At 49.5% G+C, this 21,257-nt stretch overlaps 1 protein-coding gene across 1 annotated transcript in view; it reads left to right on the top strand.

Annotated features, from left to right (window-relative positions):
• Positions 1 to 11,482: 11,482 nt before the first annotated feature.
• NACC2 (NACC family member 2) overlaps positions 11,483 to 21,257 on the top strand; it is a 47,628-nt gene continuing 37,853 nt past the window's right edge. The window contains exon 1 of the mRNA XM_069873285.1: positions 11,483 to 11,590. The gene's annotated coding sequence lies outside the window, so the exon portion shown is untranslated. The remainder of the gene's footprint in view (positions 11,591 to 21,257) is intronic.

The raw sequence follows: 21,257 nt of genomic DNA on the forward strand, positions 1-21,257 counted from the left end.
CCACCCTGATAACTGCACCCCCTGCACCCCCTTTGCCATCCTAAGAACTCTGACCCCCCCTCTTTGCACCCTAATCACTGCACCCCCCCTCAACCCGCACCCCCCTGCTTAACCCCAAGAACTGCACCCCTCCCTTTCCATCCTAAGAACTCTTCCCCCTGGCATCCCCTCTTTGCACCCCAATAACTGTAGCCCCCCCGAACTCCGCGCTCCCCTGCTTCTACCCTGATAACTGCACCCCCCACCCCCCTTTTCCTCCCTAAGAACTCGGCCCCCCCGCCCCCGCACCTCTGTTTGCACCCTAATAACTGTGCTCCCCCTGAACCCCGCACCCCCCTGCTTCTACCCTGATAACTGCACCCCTACCCCTCCTTTGCCTTCCTGAGAACTCTGCCCCCACTTAACCCCCAGCCCCCGTTTCTACCCTGATAGCTGCACCCCCCAAACCCTGCATCCCCCCTCTTTCATCCTAATAACTGTTACCTGCCCCACCCCCGCATCCCCAACTCTAATAACTGCACCCTCAGCCCCCCTTTGCCTTCCTAAGAACTCTTACCCCCATGAACCCCCATCCCCTGTTTCCACCCTCATCACTGCACCCCATTTAACCCCGTGTCCCCCCACTTTCATCCTATTAACCATACCCCCCCTTAACCCCGCACTCTCCCTTTTTCATCCTAATAACTAACCCCCCTAGCCCCACATCCCCTCTTTGCACCCTAATAACTGTGACCCCCCGAAACCCCACATCCCCCCTTTTTCATCCTATTAACCATAACCCAGCAAACCCTGCATCCCTCTGTTTCCATCCTAATAACTGTAAACCCCCCCAACCCCGCACCCCCCCTTTAGCATCTATGACCTCTGCACCCTGCTTTTGCCACCCTAACTAACCCCTCCCGAACCCCACATCCCCCTTTTTCCATCCCAATAACAGTAACACCCCTTCATTCCTCATTTTCTATCCTAATAAATACAACCCCCCTCAACCCCGCATCCCTCCGTTTCCATCCTAAGAGCTATACCCCCCGCTCAATGCCACATCCCTCTGTTTTCCATCCTAATAACTATAATCTCCACTTAATATTAAAACTTGAGATAAGCCATGCAACACACACGCATCTCTGACCCCCCAACTTTTTTGACTGACCCCATTCGCCCCCAAATCCTGCTTCCCCGGAGCACCCCGCCCCCCCCTTTCCCTTCCTTCCCCCCCTTTTTTTACTGGGGGGTTCACCCTGCACCTTTAATCCTCGTCTTCCCTTTCATCCTCCCCTTGCGGGCGCCCAGAGGGAGGCTTTGGGGGTTCAAGTTGGGGGCAAGCAGGGGGTTGGGAGGAGGGAGGGGGGGGCCCAGGGGTGCCCCAGGGTAGCGGAGTGGATGGAATCAATTCCTGCTGTTTTTGCAAGTCCTGCAGGAATGTGGGAAATGGGGTTATTATTAGGAATACCTTTCCGAGGAGGCTGCGCTGCTGGCTGGCTGTTTCATTTTTTAATGGCTAAATGCAGACGCAGGCTCCTACTTTCTCCCCCAGGGGAGGAAGGCGCTGCGAAAGGGGAGATATTAAACGCGAAACCCAGCTGAATGCTGAAATTTGGAGTTCAGAAGTGATTTGGGTGGTGGTTGGGGTGCCCGCTGCCCTTCTCGTGGGGCTGGGGGCTCTCCTTGGGGTGCCTGGTACCCCTCTCGAGGGGCTGGGGGCTGTGCCCCCGCGTCCCAGCGCGGACTGTCTGGTGTTAATCTGCTCCGTGGTGTCTCAGCAGGGAAAAAATTGGGCTAGGTGGTTGGGTTTGTGTTGGGTAAGCGCCGGCGCGTTCCCCCGCCTGCTGCAGTCTGCAGCCCTGCTGTAGTTAAAGCGCGTTTGCTGTGTTCAAGGACTTCTCCAAACACCTTCCCTGCTGTAGAGAAATAAAACGACAGCAGCGCCTCGCGCGCTGCGCTCCGCCGCCCGGCTCTACCACCAGTGAAGTGCAGGATCGCTTCCAGCCAAGTCTCCATTACCCGCTGGGTCATTAATTTGAATATTCCCTTGTTTTTTTTATTATCTCCCCTCCTTTCAGGACGCATTTGCGAGGTTGCGGGCTGCTTGATGGGCTTGGTGCCTGCCAAATGTTTGCCTCGCGCCCCATGGAATTGAGGGGCTGGCGTGCCCGTTTACCTTCTCCAGCTGAAATATTAAACAGTAGGAGCAGCTGAAATGAATAAACAAGCCGGGGATGCTTGCTGCCCTCTCAGCAGCACATTGAGCTCCGGCAGGGCTGTGCAAACCCCACTGGATGCCAGAGGGGTCGAGGGAACCCATCCTGCTCCGAGCGTGGGACTCCTAAACCCAAAGGATCTGCCTTATTCCTAGCCTGCTGTTGAATAAACCCCTTCGACTGAAAAAAAAAGCTGAGCCTTTCCTCATCAGCTGAACTGATGGGGTTTACCCAGCCTAGGACAGTAAGTCTGTGACCTCAAGGTGTGGATAATGGAGGTAATAATAGTTTGATGTGAAGTAAGCAGCAAATATAAAATAATTAGGGATCTTCTCCTCCTCCTCCTGGGAATAAATGTCCTTCCTCAGTAATAACTGCTGGGGGTTGTGTTTTTCCTCCTGTAGAGGCCTTGTAATTAAGGCTTCCTGGGAGAGAAGTTGTGCTATTTGAACATGAAAGGGTGGGGATGGATTTCCAGGACTTTAAATTCTCAAAGACGCCTTCCAAGGCTCGCTGGAGGATGGGTAAAAGTCAGACATCAGTAAGCGCACAAGGTCTTGGTGTTGTTTGAAGAGGCCTGCTGGGGTGAAACGTATCGCTCATGCTTTGGCCAAGGCTGCGTGCCCCAAAACACCATCGGTTCCCGGCTTCGCACCCCTTCCCGGGGCTTCAGCCTTTGTGCCGGACTCCACTATCTCGGCTGGTGAGGAACCAGCCCTTGGGAAGCTTTCTCTTCCCACCCCATTGGGAGCTCTCAGTGTGCTCCCCACGGTCCAGAGCTGCCGCCACCAGAGTGTTTTGGCTGTTCAGGTCTCCTCTGGCTTTTCCCAGACTCCTCCCTTGCTCCTAGAAGACGGACACCTCTAGCTAAGATGCATGGATTGATGCTGCACCACTTTGGAAGTGATGTTTTCAGTGCCCTCTTGCGATATAAAAGCCTTTTTGCTCCCCTAGCTGCGACTCTGCTTTCCCAAGGGAGCCTCCTTGGATTTATAAGGAGGAGTTTCTTCACTGTGAGAGCAGTGAGGAACTGGAACAGGTTGCCCAGAGAAGCTGTGCTGGCTGCCCCATCCCTGGAGGGGTTCAAGGCCAGGTTGGATGGAGCTTGGAGCCCCTGATCTAGTGGGAGGTGTCCCTGCCCATGGCAGGGGGTGAAATTGTACAATCTTCGAGGCCCCTTCCAACTCAAACTGTTCTATAATTCTGTGATTTGGGGCGGGGGGGCAGGTTTTGGTTCCTCTCAGTGGGTGCCAGCGGCAGGTCAGTATCCCGAGAGCATCACCACTGGGTGGTTGTGCCGCTGGTCCAGGGAGACACAGAGCATCCGTACTGCTTGTAAGTCCAGAAAAGATAAACCCCCTCTCCTTGAACTTGATGGAGCTTGGCTGTGGTGCATCTTTTCCAGACGAGCGTTCGGTTCAGATCCCAAGCTGAGGTGCCAGGAGGTGTGAGGCTGCTCTGTGGCAGTGCCGGGGTTCTGCTGCCAGAGCCCGTTTGACTCGTTGAGCTGTGGGTTTGCTTCGGAGAAACCTCTGACTTGGGATGCAAAACATCTCGCCTCGGAATGGGAATGTTTATTTTAGCTTACGAAGTCCAGTTTCCCTGCCAAACCCTCTGGAGGGCTTGGGGCTGTGGAGCTGGGCAGGGCTGGGCTGTGCCTGTGAGCTTCACTTGTTGGGAATTGGTACCCGGCCCTGGGACGCGTGCAGGACGACGGCACCGAGCGGGGATAAACATAGCGGAACCTGCTCTTGCTTTGCTCTGTTCGGTGCCTGTGTTTAAAAATACCCAAGCCTGACAAAATGGGGTTAGGAAGAGGCTTCAGGTTTGGGTTTTCCCAGCTTTTCTGAGCCAGGCAGCTTTTTAGATGGGGTGGGTTGTGCTGGGTCGAAAGGTAGTGATCCTAGAGAGCTCTGGGGATGCTGAGGAGCAGGGGGATGCACTTTAATTGCTTTTTTTTTTCCCCTCTTTTCTTACATTTCGTTGAGTTCAGTTGAGTGCATTGAAAAGTAATAAAATCCAGGCATTCAGCTGGAGGAGGTTGAGCTGGGTTGCAGGTTTTCTGCCGTACCTAATGGCCAGATCTTGCTGCAATTAGCCTTCAAACCAAGCCTGAGCCCGCGTTTGCCATCCAGTCTTCTTCATCCAGGGAAGTGGAAGCGGAGCCGATGGCCTCCAGCACCCGGCTGGGCTGGGCACACCTAGAGGGGTTTGGATTTTACTGAATCAAGGCTGTAGAGCGATTGAGAAATAGGTGAAGGCTGCTTCAAAGAGGGTGAGGCTGTTGGTTTTCTCTACCTGACTTTATTTGTGGAGTGACAGGGATTTTGACAGGCTTTGTGTCTTTTTTAGCAAATCAAGTGTCATGCCAGGTTTGCCTGTGGATGAGATCATTTGCAAAATATGTTTCCCAGCTTGCTTCAGGCATAATTCATTGTGTCAACTGCAATTGCTCATTTGCTAGGAACTGTGATTCATTAGCAGCTTATTTATTTATTTTCTTAAGTTCAACTCGGTTTTAAGCAAATGTTTGGAGGCGGAGCAGAAATTTTAGGAAAGATGTTAAATCTTACAGGTTTTGTATCCATACATGTTGCTGTTAAGGGAAAACTTGCTAAAATGCCATCGTCCCGGGGAGGGAGATGTAATCCCTGGGCGAGCTCTGCTGTGCAGGATTGCAGTCGGTTTTGTCATGTGGTTACTCCTAAATGGGGACGGAGGTGATAAAAATTGGATTGTTGGGATGGAGCGTGCCACGTAGAGCCCGGGGTGGTGGAAGGAGCTTGTGGAGCTTCTTCTTTTCCCTGGGGATGGAGGTTCAGCCTGTCAAAGGTACCACACTCTTCCTCATCCCTGGATTTAGGGATTCCCTGCAGGTGGGCAGGTGGATGCTGGTGTTCCCATCCCGCGCGTGACAGCAGCTCCTCCTCTGAGCTCCTCACCGGGAGAGGTGTTGGAGCTGGTGGTGACAGGAGCAATTATTTGTTTGGTCTGGTGACCGAGCCCCCCGAAAGCTTGCGGCTCGAGGGGGTAAAATGAAGATAAATGGCACTTGGCACAGTTTTGTGCTGTGTGTGTTCCCAGGGCTGCGCGCAGACATCGCAGTTTGGCTCCAGCCTCTTCAGAGGTCCTTAAATCAGACTTTTTAAACAAATTTGCATGTCGAGTACATTTTTGTGTTTCATTTCCTATGAAGACAAATATTTCAGTGCATTTTTTCCCCCTTCGGTGGGTGGATGGGGGGAGCAGAATTCGCTGCTGCTGCTTCAGCAGCCACAAACTGCCCTGCAGTAACGAACCAGCGTGCGGGGGCTGAGTAAATTGAGATACTTTTCACCTGAAGATTGATTTTATTTTTGTTCTAAGTGATTATGAGCCATGCATTTAAACATAAGGGACCTGCCAGGGTTTTTTTTTTTAACTCGTCTGTGCAACAATTCCCTATAAAGTACTCCTTTTTGTTATTTTCTGAGTATTTGCGTATTTTCTCTGGTCAATTTGAAGATTGTTTTTAATTATAAGCCAAAAAAAATTGGGAAAGGGAGAGAGAGAGTAGTGTGGGGAGCCTGCTGACTCCTGGCTGGCCGGTTTGCTGCGGGGGCCAGTGCCAGGAGCAAAGGGCAGCGGAGCGTGAGCGGAGGGAGGTGACTCCATCCGAGTGACCATATATAGCCGCTGGGATGAGGTTAAATTCTTCAACTCACGCTGTCATCCCCACAGCGATAAAGCCAATATCAGGATCTATTCATCAGTTGCGAAAACAGAAGGAAAAAAAAAAAATCCTCTTTTCTTTGCAGCATCTCATTTGTAGCAATCAGGGCTCTTCTGGATCGATTGGGGGAGAGGAGCCAGATGTTTTTCATCCCCGAGTGTCTGGAGACCGAATTTCGGCAGCACGGAGAAGAAAAGCGTGTGTGAAGAATTGCAAGTTAAATCTGAGCGAGCTTGTGCTTACTCAGGCTCGTGGGCTCGGTGGCAGCACGGTTGTGTGGAGAGGGTCCTGTGTTCGGGTGCCAGCGCTGGCTCGGCTCTACGCGCGCGTTCCTATCATGAGATCCACGGGGGAAGCATATGGCAGCCTCGGTTATATATATATATTGTGTGGGGGGACATGGTTTACATGCCAGTTCTCTCCGTCATAGGACAAACATTTACGCTCCGGCTATATGAAGCATTAGGAAAACAAGGGTTGGGCTTGGAAATAACAGAATTCCTTGCAGAGCTGTTGTCAGAAGCGCCTTGTAGTGATGACACGGCAAAGGGATGATGTTTCGGTGCTCAGTACGTTCCAGGGCGCTAAACTTTGAAGGGATTATGCTGCATCGAGGTGTGTCATGCAGGTGTATAAATAAATGGTTGGCATTTCAAGGTGTGCCATGTGGCCCAGTGGCTGAAAGGCACGGGGAGTGCGGTTTTATACGCTTGGAGGTGGCTAAAATGACTTGATTTCCAAGAGAAGCGGCAGATGGGACTGGCCAGCATTGAGTGGGAGATCACCAGTGGGATGGGATGTGCTCCTGCCTGGGAGAGGGTCTTGGCTCCTCCTAGCTAAGGTCCTGCTGGGATGGAATTCCCACAAACACGGGTAACCCCTCTTTGTAGGAGCTCCTTCATGGAAACCCAAGTGTTGCACCCACTGTAGCAACCTTTCTCGGACTAAATCTGAGCAGGATAATGTGCTTTTTGGTTATGTTCTGTTATGGTTGGAATCAAGCTCCAATTGCAATCTTAAGGTTCTTCGATTTGCTAACGATTGTGTGGATCTGACTGGATCTTCTCCCTCTAACAAGCTCTGATGGACAGTGGTGTAAAACCCTGTGGGTTTTGTATCGCTCTTATAGCAGCAGCCCAGCCCCACAGTCAGGTGAAAGTGTCTGTATCGCTCGGTCACTCATTCCTGCAAAGAAAAGTGGTTTGAAACTTCATCTGTCTGCTGGGCAATGATCTCCTTTTGTGCCTCCCTCCGTTTCTACATGGTAGCATCATCAATACATGCCCGAGCTTAATGAAACATAACCGCTTAGGTTTAATTGTCTTCTAATTAAGAAGTAAAATAAAATTTTGCACGGTGATTTTAACTGCGTTTTTCATGTCCGGGGCCGCGGAACCTGAGCTGGCAAGAGCAGTGACGGCAGCGTTGGGGCCGTAGAGTAGAGGGTGGTGGACAACAGCACCAGCAGAAGCTGCCTCTGAATTGAATCTGCTGCTCTGGGTATCGCCCTGGATAAACTAGATGAATTGCCAGGTTTAAAGGATGCTTTTTGGATAAATCTATGCATGCATTTCCTTAAGCTGCTGGGGTTATTGGTGCAGCACAAGCCCAATGAAAGACCCACATCTGGGGTCGTGCCGAGTGTCTGGGGAAGGCAAAGACAGGGCTCTGAATTTTTGACTCATCTGCCTCCAATCCCCACTCTTAAAGCATCATTAACGCGCTTTTCTGCATTTCATTCAGCTCCCATTACAGCGCTCGGTTCCGTCTGTTAATTTTGGTATGTTGATATTTTTGTTGTCAGCAGTTTTCTCTTTTTTGAAGCATAGAAAGCCGTTAGTGTGAAAGTAGATTAAAAAGATACATTACAATTAAAATGTTAATGAAATCGGCATCATACAACTTTTGAAACCGCTTAGGCATTAATCTTTCTTGGTCTTATGTCCATTAACTCAGGCGATTCTTATTCTGCACTGACCCCTGCTGAGAGAGCCCTGCTATAATTGGATTTTAAGAACTGGGGGGAAAGAAAAGGGAGGAGGGAGGGAGAAAAGCCTTTTAAAAAAAGCAGAAGTTGGGAAGGTTGCGTTAGCTTTCTGTGGGGGTGCCCTTGGAAATGGAGCCCGTGGAAATCAGCCTTGTAGCTCCGTCGCTCACCTGCCTGAATCGTAGAATAGAATCGTAGAATAGAATCACGGAATAGAATCATGGAATGGTTTGGGTTGGAAGGGACCTTGAAGATCATCTAGTTTCACCCCCTGCCATGGTCAGGGACACCTCTCACTGGATCAGGGGCTCCAAGCCCCATCCAACCTGGCCTTGAACCCCTCCAGGCATGGGGCAGCCACTTCTCCGGGCAACATGGACCTCCCCACCCTCACAGGAAAACATTTCTTCCTAATATCTCCTCTCAATCTCCCTTCTTTCAGCTTAAAATGGTTCCTTCTTATTCTGTCCGTGCCCTCCCGGATCAAGACCCCCTCCCCAGCTCTCCCGGAGCCCCTTTCAGGGCAGGTCTGGCTGGTGACCAGCATGGGTGGCTGGGGCAGAACCCTGGGAACGCCGGGCTGAGCTGCTTCTCGCTGTCTCCCTGTCACCATGACCTTGGGCAGGACGCTCCTTGCTGGTTTATCCGAGTGTAACGTGAGAAGGGTCGGAGCGGGATGGTGGGAAAGCCTTTTTAAGGCTCTTGGAAGGAAGGAATGGGAGAACGGCAAGTAGTCATTCGCTGTTACGGCTTCAACGTTCCCCCATTCTTCCAAAATAGTATTTCTACAGATTAACTGCTTTTGGGGGGTTTTTTAAGTAGGTTTTTTGTGCGGCTTACACAATATTTGGCCGGGGGCCATCCCCCGCCCCAGCCTGCGGGGTAGGCGAAAGAGGAGGATTGACTAACTCGCAGCCTGTGCAGTGAATCGAACAACGGGACTTCTTGACTCATCAGACAGCTCCCAGGATCCGTGCCACGGCTCCGTCAGGGCCACGAGCTGTGCTTGGCCGCTCCGGCCTCGCCAAGCATCCAGCCCATCCAGAACACTCTGTGCCGCTTGGCCCGAGCCGTGGGCTCGCTTGGCTTCTGGACACCTTCTCCAGAGCTTTACCCTGAGCTTCACATCTCCCGCACCTCCTGTTGCCGGAGAAGCTGGGAAGAGCGGATCCTTTTGTGTGGAACGCAGCTGTCCTTCCCGGAATGGGAACAGGGCTTTGCCTTGTTAACGGGGTGGGTGTGCTGCTAACGAGGCAGCGATGCTGCTCAGCACTGGATGAGCTGGGAACTTGAAGGATGAGCGCATCCCGGCGAGGGAGCTGGAGTGGAGTACCAGCCCAGCTTGCGTTTATGCTACAAGCATGATTTTTTTTTTTTTTTTAAAAAAAGAACAAGCTAAATAGAAATTTGGAGTTGGCAGAGCTGTCATCTTCCAGCCGCTCCGCTCTCCTCCAAGCTCTGTGCCGGCGCACGGCGGGGACGCGCGCGAGGGAGTGGGTGCTGGCGTGTTGGCCAGGAGGCCCTCGTGAGCCGACACATCTCCAGGGCTTGGGAGGAACCCAGGGCAGTTTCCTGGGGTTGGGTTCGTGCCTTGTGAAGCAAAGCGTGAAGCACAGAGCGTGCTGCTGGCACCTCGTTGCAGGAACTTGAATTAGGGGTGGCCGGGGCGGTGGAGGTGCTTTCTTGGAGCTGCGAGCTGGCTGTTCACCCACTGGGGTTTAGTTGCTTAATTCCCATTTGATGTGGGTAAAAAAATAATTTATATGGTGGTTGTTTTTTGTCACGTGTCCAGGCATTACCTGAGTTTATAAACTGTGAGAATTTGGATTGAGCATCACCTTCCCTAGAGGTGTTTAAGGGACGGGTGAACGAGGTGCTGAGGGACATGGGTTAGTGTTTGATAGGTATGGTTGGACTCGATGATCCGGTGGGTCTCTTCCAACCTGGTGATTCTTTGAGGACCCAAAATCATCAGGGTGGGCTGGGAGATGTCCAAGAGGTACGTGTGGGTCTGGTCCAGTCACCCTCAGAGACATCAGGTGATGAGATGAACACCTGGGAAGGGGATGAGAGATGCAGCATCTGCACACCTGTGTTCCTGCGTGGCTTCCCAAGCTCTTCCATCTCAGCGTGGCAGACGTGCAGGCAGTGAACAAAGAAATTTGGCTTATTTTATCAATGTGCACTGGTAATTGCAGGCAAAGGAAGAAGGAGCAAACCAAAGCAACCCCAGATATTCTCCTGGCCCAGCACACAGGCAGGATTTCTAGCAAGGTGGATTTCTATGTTGCAGACAGCAACCGTGCACCAGAATCGATATCTGAGTAGTCCAATACAATCTGTGGGAATTTCATTTCAAGTTGTTTCAAGCAATCTAATAACTAGTCTTTCAGACAGCTGTTGGGTTGTTTGGGTTTTCCTTTTTTTTTTTCTGTGGATGTTTTGTTGTTGGGCTGTAAAATGTAGACTGAGTCTAGTGTCTGTTGAGTGCTTTGGATTTGCAATGGAAGCTGAACCCAAGGGTGATTTACTTGGCCAGAGACCCCGTGTTGCCAGCTGGGCTTGGCTCTGGGTCAGTTTGCAGATCCAGTGATGCTTCTGCTTCCAGGTTTCAGCATGCAGGCAGCTCTTATAACCTTGCACAGTGTTAATAAGGTTTCTAGCCCTGTATCTTTGAAGGTCTATAGAATCATAGAATGTCCTGAGTTGGAAGGGACCCCCAAGGATCATTGAGTCCAACTCCTGTCCACAGGACAACCCCAAGAGCCCTGATGTGTTATCTTGTTCTGCTCCCCAGTGGGCACCAGGCTGGAGAGGAGCGCGGGAACCGAGTGCATCTTGAGCCGTTGCCTTCTTGGAGCCCGTTGCAGTTGTGAGTGAGGTCAGTTGATATCCTGCTGTCAGTACCACGTGTGTTAGCATTTATCCTTCTTCCTGGGCTACTGCAGGTCCCCACAGTCCCCACTCAAGACCCTTTGTGGACTTGGACAAGTGCCTGTGCGTTTCCTTAGGTGCTTCTGCAAAGCGCAGCTGCCTCTACCTGAACCACTTGGTGTTGTCATGAATATTATTACCCTCAAATTTAGGAAGATCCCTCATTGATCATCCCGTTGCGGTTCCAAACGGGCTGTTGTCTTGTTTGAGAGAGGCCTTAGGGGAGGCGTTCCCTGCAGTTCTTGCTGCCTGATCTGGATTCAGCGCAAGGAACGATGCGGAAGGGAGGACTTGACTCTTCGCTCTTTGGAAGAGAGCGGAGGCTGGGGCGGTGGGACAGGAGAGCAGCGCAGCATGGAGCGGGTGGAGAACCAAGTGATGAAATCACTGCGTGTCCTCAGAGGCAGCAGGCTTGGAGCTGAGCAGTCCCGGCAGCACTCGCACTGCATGGGTGGGTTGTTTGCTGCAGGTAGCCCACAGCTGTTTGGGTTTTACCAAGACTTCCAAATCAGTACCTGGTGGCAAGTGGGGGATGCCCCTGTGCTGCCACCTCCACCCTTGGCAGCGCGACACGGCTCGGTGCGAGTACAGACGGAAAAATCTGCCTTAATTGCCGCACTACCTCTAATTATATTACATCTTAATTTCCAGGTCCTTGCTTAACTCGTGCAGTACATCAGAAGCTCTTGTGAAATGTAAAGTGCCGGAGCATCGGTACAGGAAAAAGCTCTGCCTTCTGTGAAGCCAGACTGTTGCAGGGTAATTTGTTTGGTTAAGATTTTGAAAGGCAGTGTTGCAATCTGTAACAGTAGAATAGTGGGAAGATGGTCAGGTGGTTCTTGGGACTTCAACAGACAGATTTCATGTCTGTGTGTTTTTGCAACACCTTTCTATAAAGGGAAACATAATTTAAAATATGATTACTTAGTGTTGTAACAGTCTTCTCGAACGTTTTTGCATTATGCAGAGATCATTATCAGAGGCTGATATTAACTTGCAAAGAATATTATGCAAATCATTCTCCTGTTCTTCTAAAAAGAAATTTCCTTCATAATGCAAAGCGTGACAAAAAAAATTGTGCAGAGGCTTTTGGCAAAATTACATTCAGAAGATGTAACAGTTTTTCTGCTTACTAGCACAATCCATTTGTGCCTTTCTACTGGATTTTCTCAACTCAAGCTGATAAAGGATGAATTTTAAAATGAAGGCTGGCTTGGGAGAGAGGGAGTATTGTACCTCGTGGGTTCAGGAAGAGACAGGGAGGCTTTATGTGTTTAGATCATTGTTTCAAATCCATACTGATAGTCACTGTGAGCTGGGTTCGTGTTCCTCTGTCCGTCGCTCTCTGAAATCTCTCGGTGCTGTGTCTCATGTTTCCAGCAGGCAGGGGTGTGCAGCATCACCTGCACTGTGAGCAGCAGCTGGGAGCTACCTGACACCGAGCGATAGAGGGGTTTGGGTCGAAAGGGACCTCAAAGCCCATCCAGTCCCACCTCCCCCTGGCTCAGGGCTTCCAAGCCCCTTCCAACATGGCCTTGAACCCCTCCAGGGGTGGAGCAGTCACAGCTTCTCTGGGCAACCAGGACCTCCCCACCCTCACAGGAAAACATTTCTGAGATCTCAGCTAAATCTTTCAGCTCAAACCTATTCCTCCTCATCGTACCCCTGCCCTCCCTGATCCAAAGACTCTTTCCAGCTTTCCTGCGGCCCCTTTCAGCACTGGAAGCTGCTCTAAGGTCTCCCCAGAGCCTTCTCCAGGCTGAACAACCCCAACTCTCTCAGCCTGTATTCATCTGAGAAATGCTCCAGCCTTCGGATCATCTTGGTGCCCCTATAAATTGAGAGGATTGTTCTATAGGTATTGGCTGTTCTGCTCTTGTTATAGATTGATTGGCAAAAATAGACCCTAATAAATACTGTAACCAGCTTAAATGACTGAAATATTTACAGGCTGCAGATCGCAGGCAGGGTTGGAAAGGCTCATTCCCTGTAGAACCCCATCAGGCTCATTCCCTGTAGAACCCCATTTTTCAGGCACTTGAGATCTCTTTGAAAAACTGTAGCCCTTGTCCTGATTTTTTTTTTTAAGGCATTTCTCCATACAAATGTGATTGAGCAAAGTCAGTAATATTCAGAGATCTATATTGGATTATAGCATCATAAAATGAGAGAGAGTTTTCACTGGCATGGGAAATTTTCAGGCTATTTTTGTGTGTGTCTGGTTAGATAACTCAATATTTTAAAATCAAACCAAATTAGATAAATAAGCTGGAAGTCGTCGTTAGCATTCGTCAAGCAACTTAGGCTGGAGGTTCAGGCATTGACTGGCTCCACCTCTAGCTGCAGGGTTTCCCTGTTATGAACGGGTGAATACTAATCCTTGTTTATTCTCTGCCGCAGAGAAATGGATCCATCGGTGATTTTCTCTTTCTAGAAGCAGCGGGAGCGGGGTTGGGGTGCCCTGGGTGGGGGGATGTATCCGTGCCCTGTGCGTGGTGGTGCTCAGCTGGGTACCTCTGTTCGTATCTTGTGCCAACCCAAAACCTTTTGGTGGCACAGAGGACAACTTTTAATACCCCAAAAGTGGCCTCGGGGTGTGGTTGCGATGGGATAATTGCGGCGGTGAGCGATTACGAGAGCTGGCTCAGCTTGGTGCTTCCCATGGCCTCCCCTGGGCATCCCCCGGGATGCTGCTCGCTCACCCCTGGAATGAGCTGCTGCTTGAGTGTGGAGACAGACACGGGAACCCAGTTAATGAATTACTGGGAAAGCATGACTTTTTATTTTTTTACAGACTGCATGGAAGGATGAATCAAAGCAGAGAGGTGTTTTACTCTAAGCATGGTGGCAGAAAGGAATATTTTTATCTTCTGGGTTTCTTTGTTTCCCGAATGTCTCGTAGTGCAGGCTTGCTAGCAGACTGGTGTTAACCATCTGTCTGCAAATCTCTTTCTGGTATCCAAGCCCCATCCAACCTGGCCTCGAACACCTCCAGGGATGGGGCAGCCACAGCTTCTCTGGGCCAGGGCCTCCCCACCCTCACAGGAAAACATTTCTTCCTAAGATCTCATCTCAATCTCCCCTCTTTCTACTGAAAACTGTTCCCCCTCATCCTCTCCCTGCCCTCCCTGATCCAGAGTGCCTCCCAAGCTCTCCTGGAAGCTGCTCTAAGGTCTCCCCAGAGCCTTCTCTTCTCTTCCCCAGGCTAAATAACCTCTCCCAGCCTGTCCTCGTACAGGAGGTTCTCCAGCCCTCGAATCATCCTCGTCTGGACTCGCTCTAACAGGTCCATGTCCTTCCTGTGCCGAGGACTCCAGAGCTGAACGCAGGGCTCCAGGTGAGGCACTCCAGCTTATGTATGTGGAAACAGATATTGCAACCTTGAAATATCTTGTAGGACATAAAAGTTTTAATTAAAAATCTGGCTTGGTTGAGGGTATTTTGGTTTAGTCTGAATGTCTTCATTTCTTTTGAAAAAGAATTAAATGAAACCCTTGGTTTTTTTTTTTTTTATTTCTGCATATTTATTCTTGAAGTTGAAGCATTAGAAAATAATTGAGTAAAACAAAATCCACAAGGCTTCAAATTACCTCTAGCTTAATGTTTTATTTAAAAGGTTTGCTAACTGACATTCTTTATAATGAATTAGGTCACACGGCTCTAAAGAGTGTTGTGGATTTTCTTTTTTACATTTAAATTTGAGGCTGCTTCCCTTGAATCTCAGGCTCCGCCGCCGTGAACCGCCGTACGGTTGTGACTCCCCGGCTCGGGGAATCTCGCTCTAATTATTCTCCATCACACTGGTGTAAATGAATATATCCATGTTCGGAGGATCGAAGCTGTGTTGTCATGGCAATTTCCGTAAGGTCATGAGAAACTCATGGATATTGTTCACCACCTCTCCCGGGAGACCTCTCCTACCTCTGCAAAACTATGGATTTGAGGGGCTTGGGTGATAACTTTAAAGCACAGTTTTGTAATGATTTGGGGAAAAGGATTCCCTGTTTTTTACGGGGGAGCTGAAGCTGCTCGCGGGCTGCGGTTCGTGTCTCGTGTGTTGAGTGATGGTTATGTTTGGATCACCAAGCTGGTGATCCAGAGGGTGGGATTCTTATAACCCACAGGAGCAACAGAAGGGACCCATTTGGTGGGTGCTGGTTAATGATGCTTGGACGGGCTCTGGCTTGGGGCTTGTTGGGAAAGGATTTGCTTATATACAATTTAAAAAACAAAAATCCCAATAAAATAAGAAAAAAGCCACTTAAAATCCCCAACCCAACTCTGCTTTCTTAGGAAATGAGCCCTCAGGGCTGCCTCCTGTCCCCCAGTGTGTCTGGTTTAGTGTTTGATAGGAATGGTTGGACTCGATGATCCGGTGGGTCTCTTCCAACCTGGTGATTCTGTGATTCTGTCTCTGTAGCCGCGCAGGGAGCGGTGACGGTGCTGAGGGCTGCAGTCAGTGCAAAGGAATTTGGGCCATGAAATATGTGCATGGCTGGGCTGTAAGTCCCCGGATCATGCGTCCCGCGCTGCCGCTTCCCGTGCATTGGGCGGGAGGGATTCACGTCAAAACTATGCGAACGGTAAACAGTGGCAGAAGTGGCAGAGGGACGTGTGGTAGCCCTGCTCGGGCAGAGCGCTCCTCTCTTAAAAGAAAGAATGGCAGAGTCATAGGATGGTTTTATTTAGGTTTTGAGTGATAGGGAGTTGATAACAAAGTGCATCTGCGCCTGCACAGCGAGAGGTTTTATAGATGCAGGTGTGAGTCGGTGCTTTTGTGAACCTAGGTTTGTGAAAGAGGTGAAATCTTAGATTAGAATTAAAGCTAAATTGAAAAAAAAAAAACCAAAACAAGTGTAAAAGTGATCCAGAAAGTTAGTTCATTTTGTATAATAACATGTATGGAAACCTTTTGCATGTTTGATTGCAGCAGCCACACTGATGGCTTTACGAACTGGCATTTAGCAAATCTCCTTTTAGGTAATCTGGGTGGTTGTGGGCTTCTGGGTTTGTATTTCTATGTCCTTTCTGGTTTTTTAAAACAAAACAAACCCCAAAATTAAATCTCATTGATCAAGAGCCATTAAAGCAGTTTGATTTGCAGCTAAATGCCTGTTAAATCTGCATTTCTTTCACTAGCCCAGAGAAGTTATACACACATACACACATCTATGCACACACCCACCTGCCTTTGAGCCTCAGCACATACGTATGCAAATATTTTGTGTACAGGTTACTTGGTTTGAAAGAGCTGGCATTATTGAATGATTGAAATCAGTCTTCAAGGAAAATTTTACGTGTAGTTGGCTCTAGAAGGGATGTGACTGCGCCTCCCAGGGTGCTGGGTGAGTCTATTACATGATACGTGTTATCGACACTTAATTGCTTCTGGTTACCGTGCCTTTCAGGTTTTTGAACCTACCTTATCTTGTCCTGTCACACCCAAGAGGCACCTGCGCGTCAGGGGAAGAAAACAGGTTTTCACGGGTGTTTGCACCTCGCAGGTGTGCGGACGGCCTCACCCTTCCCCGTGCGAGGGCTGGAATTGCAGAGCCCCTGGGCACCCTGCTCCATCGCCTCTGCTCATCCAAGTGCCGTTTGGACCCGACCTTCTCTAGGATTTTACAAATGTGTTGGATTAAAAGGTTTTAAATTAGAATTTTAGGTAATTAGTGTAAGTCAAAGAAGGGCTTCCCAGTTTGAGTGAAGCTATAAGTTGGGTTTGAAAACCCACCAAAACACTAAGCAAGCGGAATTTATAGTTCACAGAATGGTTTGAGTTGGAAGGGACCTTAAAGATCATCCAGTTCCAAGCTCCCTGCTGTGGACAGGGATACCTCCCACTGGATCAGGTTGCAAATTAAAGGCTTGTGTTCATTTAAAGAATTATTTTAAGTGATCTGTCTTTCTCTCTGCTTTCTGCAGAGGGATGGGCAGACGCCAGACTGAAAACAAAGCTGGATATTAGGAAAAAAGTCTTTACTGAAAGGCTGGAGAAGCCCTGGAGAAGGCTGCCCAGAGAAGTGGTGGAGTCTCCATCCCTGGAGGGGTTCAAAAAGCATGTAGATGTGGCACTTCGGAACATGGTTTAGCAGGCATGGGGGTGTTGGGCTGATGGTTGGGCTGGATGAGCTTAGAGATCTATTTCTATGATGCTATGACTTGCCGGGAAGCTCTCTAGGCAGCTTTTCTGACCCATTCTGGCTTCCATCCCCAACACCTGGAGAAGTGGCCAGCAAGCTGCCATCCCATGCGAGGCACTGGAGTTGTCTGAGGTTAACAAAGGCATGGGGGAGCCTTGGATGCTTGGAAAGCGATTAACTGTGACTTCTGCATTATTTAACGTTGCTTCCAAACTCTCCAGTTATCCCTCACGTTGGCTTTTGTTGATCATTTGGTTGACTAACATGTTCCTTTCAGCTTTGGTGACGATAACGTGTGAGTAAGCAGAATACCCCAATTTCTGAACAAAGGCTTGTGGCGATTTCCTAATTTCCTGAGTGAGCGCGGGCCTCTTGGGGTTTCATTCCTGTGCCAGAAAGACTATTTGCTCACACAAAGTTCTTCATTGTAATAGGGAAAAAATCAATTTGATTACTTTCATGTCAGCATGCATGTCTAATGGCTTAGAAGTTATTGCAGCCATAAAATATACAGTATCATTTCTCTCTCACTCTGAAATTTGACAGGATTAATATAGTCAGCATGAAATCTTACTCATAAAGTCGACCATAAGTGATGGTAAAATTAGCTGCTGAAATCGCCTGCTTATGGAAAGCATCTTCTGTTTTTCCTTCTGGGAAAAAATATCAAGGGGCTGGCGTGCGGCTCGGAACGGGAGCTTTCTGCGGTTCAGGCTCTAATACAAATGTGTCCGTTTCATCTCACGCTTTTCTAATGAGAGATAGTGAGCGCTGCTCAGCTCTCTGATGTCCCAGCTAGCCTGGAGTGCAGTTCTGCAGCGTGTTCATCACCTGGCCGGGCGGTGGAAGGACTGGGTCTTGTGTCCAGCGCAGCCGTGACGGGGGTATCACAGCTCTCCCGCACCCCACCTTCCCCGGTAAGGGAGGGAGACACGGGGACCTGAAAAGCATCTTCCCCTTCAGAGGTCGGACGGTGGATAAGAAACGCAGGGAGTCGTGGTGTGACCCTTCGATGACGTGTCCAGTGGTGGCTGTTTGCCTGTCCAGGGACTGGGTGAACGATGAGCCAATGTATCTCATGGAGTGGAAGCCTTCTTGGGGTTGAACAGTTGCTTCTTTCCATGGGTCAGTGCTCTGATGACGTTGAAGGGAGGTGAGGTTTGCTCATGATCTTCACCCAAGGGCTTTAGTGGATGCTCTGCTGGTGCCTGCTGCTTTCACCCAGTGCCCTCCTTGTTCAGTCCCCGTGGGAAGCAGGCTGGCACCGTCATCGCAGTGGGAAAAATGCCTTTCAGGAAGCTGTCTTACTCCGAGCTGAGACTGAGAAACCTCTACTTGAAGCTGAGTTTCCTCTGGCCAAGTGACTCCACTGGGTGCCAGCGGAGGAGCCCAGCAGAAGGCCAGGGCAGCCACTCCTTCCTCCTCATCTACCTCCAAAACCACCCTTGGAGGTGGAGTTGAAGTGCTGAGGTTAGGCAGGGGGGTGTTTGCTGACTTGTAATCCTTCACCAGCCTGGCCTTTGAATCACTTGTTAATGCTTTTGTTTAATGACATCTCATTTCTGCTGCATTGTGCGTGGTGCCTGTAGCTGTTTTTTCTGCTTATGAAGGTGGTTTCAAGAAGAAGTAAGGAGCTGGGTGTTGAAAGCCTTGATATCAACTTTAAAATTAGACCAAAGGAAGACGGCATCTTGCATCTGGGCATCATTTACCCCCTCCCCGTAAGGTCCAAGGCGAGGGTTTCCTTGCTAGCCCTTGGCTTTGCGAGGGGAAATCTCTCCTACATCTTGAGCAAAGAAGTGCAGGGTTTTACTTTTCCAGGGGGACTCAGAGGTTCCTCCCATCGTATCTGGACGCTCCCACCTCCGCTGGAAGCTGTCGTCCTGCTGGTTTTGCGTGTTCTGCCTCCCTTGGCAGCCTGTTGTGAAAAGTTAATATCTGGTCATTGGTTTTGGCTGCATCTCCAAGGCAACTTCATTCATACTCTGGCTCCTGGTTCATACCGATCCGGACATGCCTAGATGACTAACTCTGTCTCCTGTTACACCGTCCCAGAAGAGTTGTTAACTCCTTCAGCCCAGGTAGTTGGTGGCACAGCAGGGAGTGGGCAGGTGGAGCCAGTGGGTGCCATACACACCCAGAAATCACCAGCTTTCTCTGCCTCCTCCATCCTTTCAACACTGTTGTGCTTCCTAGCCTGGAGAGCCAAGAGCTTTTCTCCATTTAAGATACTTCTCAGTGCAGAAGGGTCTCAGACTAAGTTTGTTTCTCCTGATATTATCACGCTTCGTTGCTCTCTGGTTTGGGCAGAACTTTGCCTTTGGGATCTAAACTTACTGAGAAATTTCATTTAAAAAAAAGACCCTGGGCTGCACCCTAGCAGCGCACGCTGAAATGCAGCTTAAATTTAATTTTCCTTTTCGTACAAGCCAAGGGGGAGATTTTCCTCCAAGGGGCAGGCAGTGTGGTGAGACCACTGTTGTGTGTTTGGGGTCTGTGAGCCCTGCGAGACAGAGCTGTGCGAGGTTAATTGTGGAGATGCTGTAGTGCCCGTGTCTCTATGGGTTTGTCAGAGACACATTTACAACCCCAAGAGGCTCCTTTTGATTCTCACCAAAAAATGTAGGAAGGAGGAAAATGAACCAAACTCTGGGGTTTTTTTTTGCTCTTTGTTGCTCTTGTGGCAGTGCGGAGAGATGTGGTCGCACTAGAGGGTAGTAGTAAGGCCAACGGGATCCTGGGCTGCATCCAGAGAATCGTGGCCAGCAGGTTGAGGGAGGTGATTCTGCCCCTCTATTCCTCCCTTGTGAGACTTCATCTGGAGTCCTGTGTACAATTCTGGAATCCTTAACATAAGAAGGAGATGGAGCTGTTGGAACAGGTCCAGAGAAGGTCTACAAAGACAAGCCGAGGGCTGGAGAACCTCCCGTACGAGGACAGGCTGAGAGAGTTGGGGTTGTTCAGCCTGGAGAAGAGAAGGCTTTGAGGTCTTACAGCAGCTTCCAGTGCCTGGAGGGGCTACAAGAAAGCTGGGGAGGGACTGTTCATAAAGGCTTGTGGAGAAATGATTGGCAGGAGCGTAGACACAGGTAGGAAGAGTGTATCCAATTTTACTGGTCTTATTCCTGTCCTTCCAGCCAAAGTGTGGTATTGTGGAAGAAATCAAGGGTCAAGACAGCCCTGAGGATCACTAAGATGTACAAACCTTAAACCCTGTTAATTTTTTAACGCCTAATGCGTTTGGGAGGATCCGTTATGCTGAAGCATCAGGCTGAGAATTAAACACGCTGGGAATATGAACCTGCTGGGACTGGTGACCGTGCCGGAGCGGCTGGACGAGGCTGCTCATCGCAGCGGTGCTGGGACGCTGGGAAGAGTTAATTAGAGAAATACCAGAGGGATTCCCCAAGGAGCTGGGGTACAGCTCGGTCACAGAGAGTGTGAAACCCGCTTTCCTTCTCCAAGTGCTGTTTTCCCTTTCTGGAGAAGGCAAACTGCTGTAGGACTGTTTGAAATGGAGCTGCTATAACGCTTAAGCTTTAATAATAGATTGCCATTAGGATCAGCCTTATATAATGCACACCTCATTATTGCTTACTCCGAATAATTTCTCAGCCTCCTTATAGAACCTTGGAACTTTATTTGCTGAGTATAAAATATGCAGAAATGCATGAATAGTTTTAAGACTTGGTACCCTAAACTAATACAGCCTGCTTTTTTTTGCCCTCCACACCATGATTGAAGTCAAATTAATATATTTACCTTCAGTGCTCCCAGGAGTAGCATTAAAAAATTGAAGAGGTGATTCAGAATAGTCTCCGATTTACTGTGTTTAAAGCTGGGTTTCATTTCTCAATAAACCCATGCAAACACTTGACTCCCTTTCAGCTTTGCAGCTCTTTCCTCCCCGTGCAGGTCCTTGGGCTTTTCAACAGAGGAGAGCGGAATTATTACCACCTTGTTCCCAAGAGGAAGCTTTTTGGTTTATTTTATTGGGTTTTTTAGGATGGAGGAGAAAGCAGGGCCGGAGAATAAGGAAGGGAATGAATTATAACAAATAGCACAGAAGCGTAGCTGCTGTTTTAATCTGAAATCAGAAGTATCAAGCATGATTTTGTCTCACTGCTTGCGAACGCGGGTTCACTGCGTAGTGTTGGTTACGTTATCCTGCTCTGCCTCCCTTTATCTGTGTGTGATAACTGCTTCCGAGTGCAAATCATGAAGCTCAGTTTTTGCTTGATGTTGACATCTTCCCAGGAAGAAAAGCCGTGTAAATGCTGGGG

The sequence above is a fragment of the Phaenicophaeus curvirostris genome, chromosome 20, assembly GCF_032191515.1.
Source record: "Phaenicophaeus curvirostris isolate KB17595 chromosome 20, BPBGC_Pcur_1.0, whole genome shotgun sequence".
Classification (NCBI taxonomy): domain Eukaryota; kingdom Metazoa; phylum Chordata; class Aves; order Cuculiformes; family Cuculidae; genus Phaenicophaeus; species Phaenicophaeus curvirostris.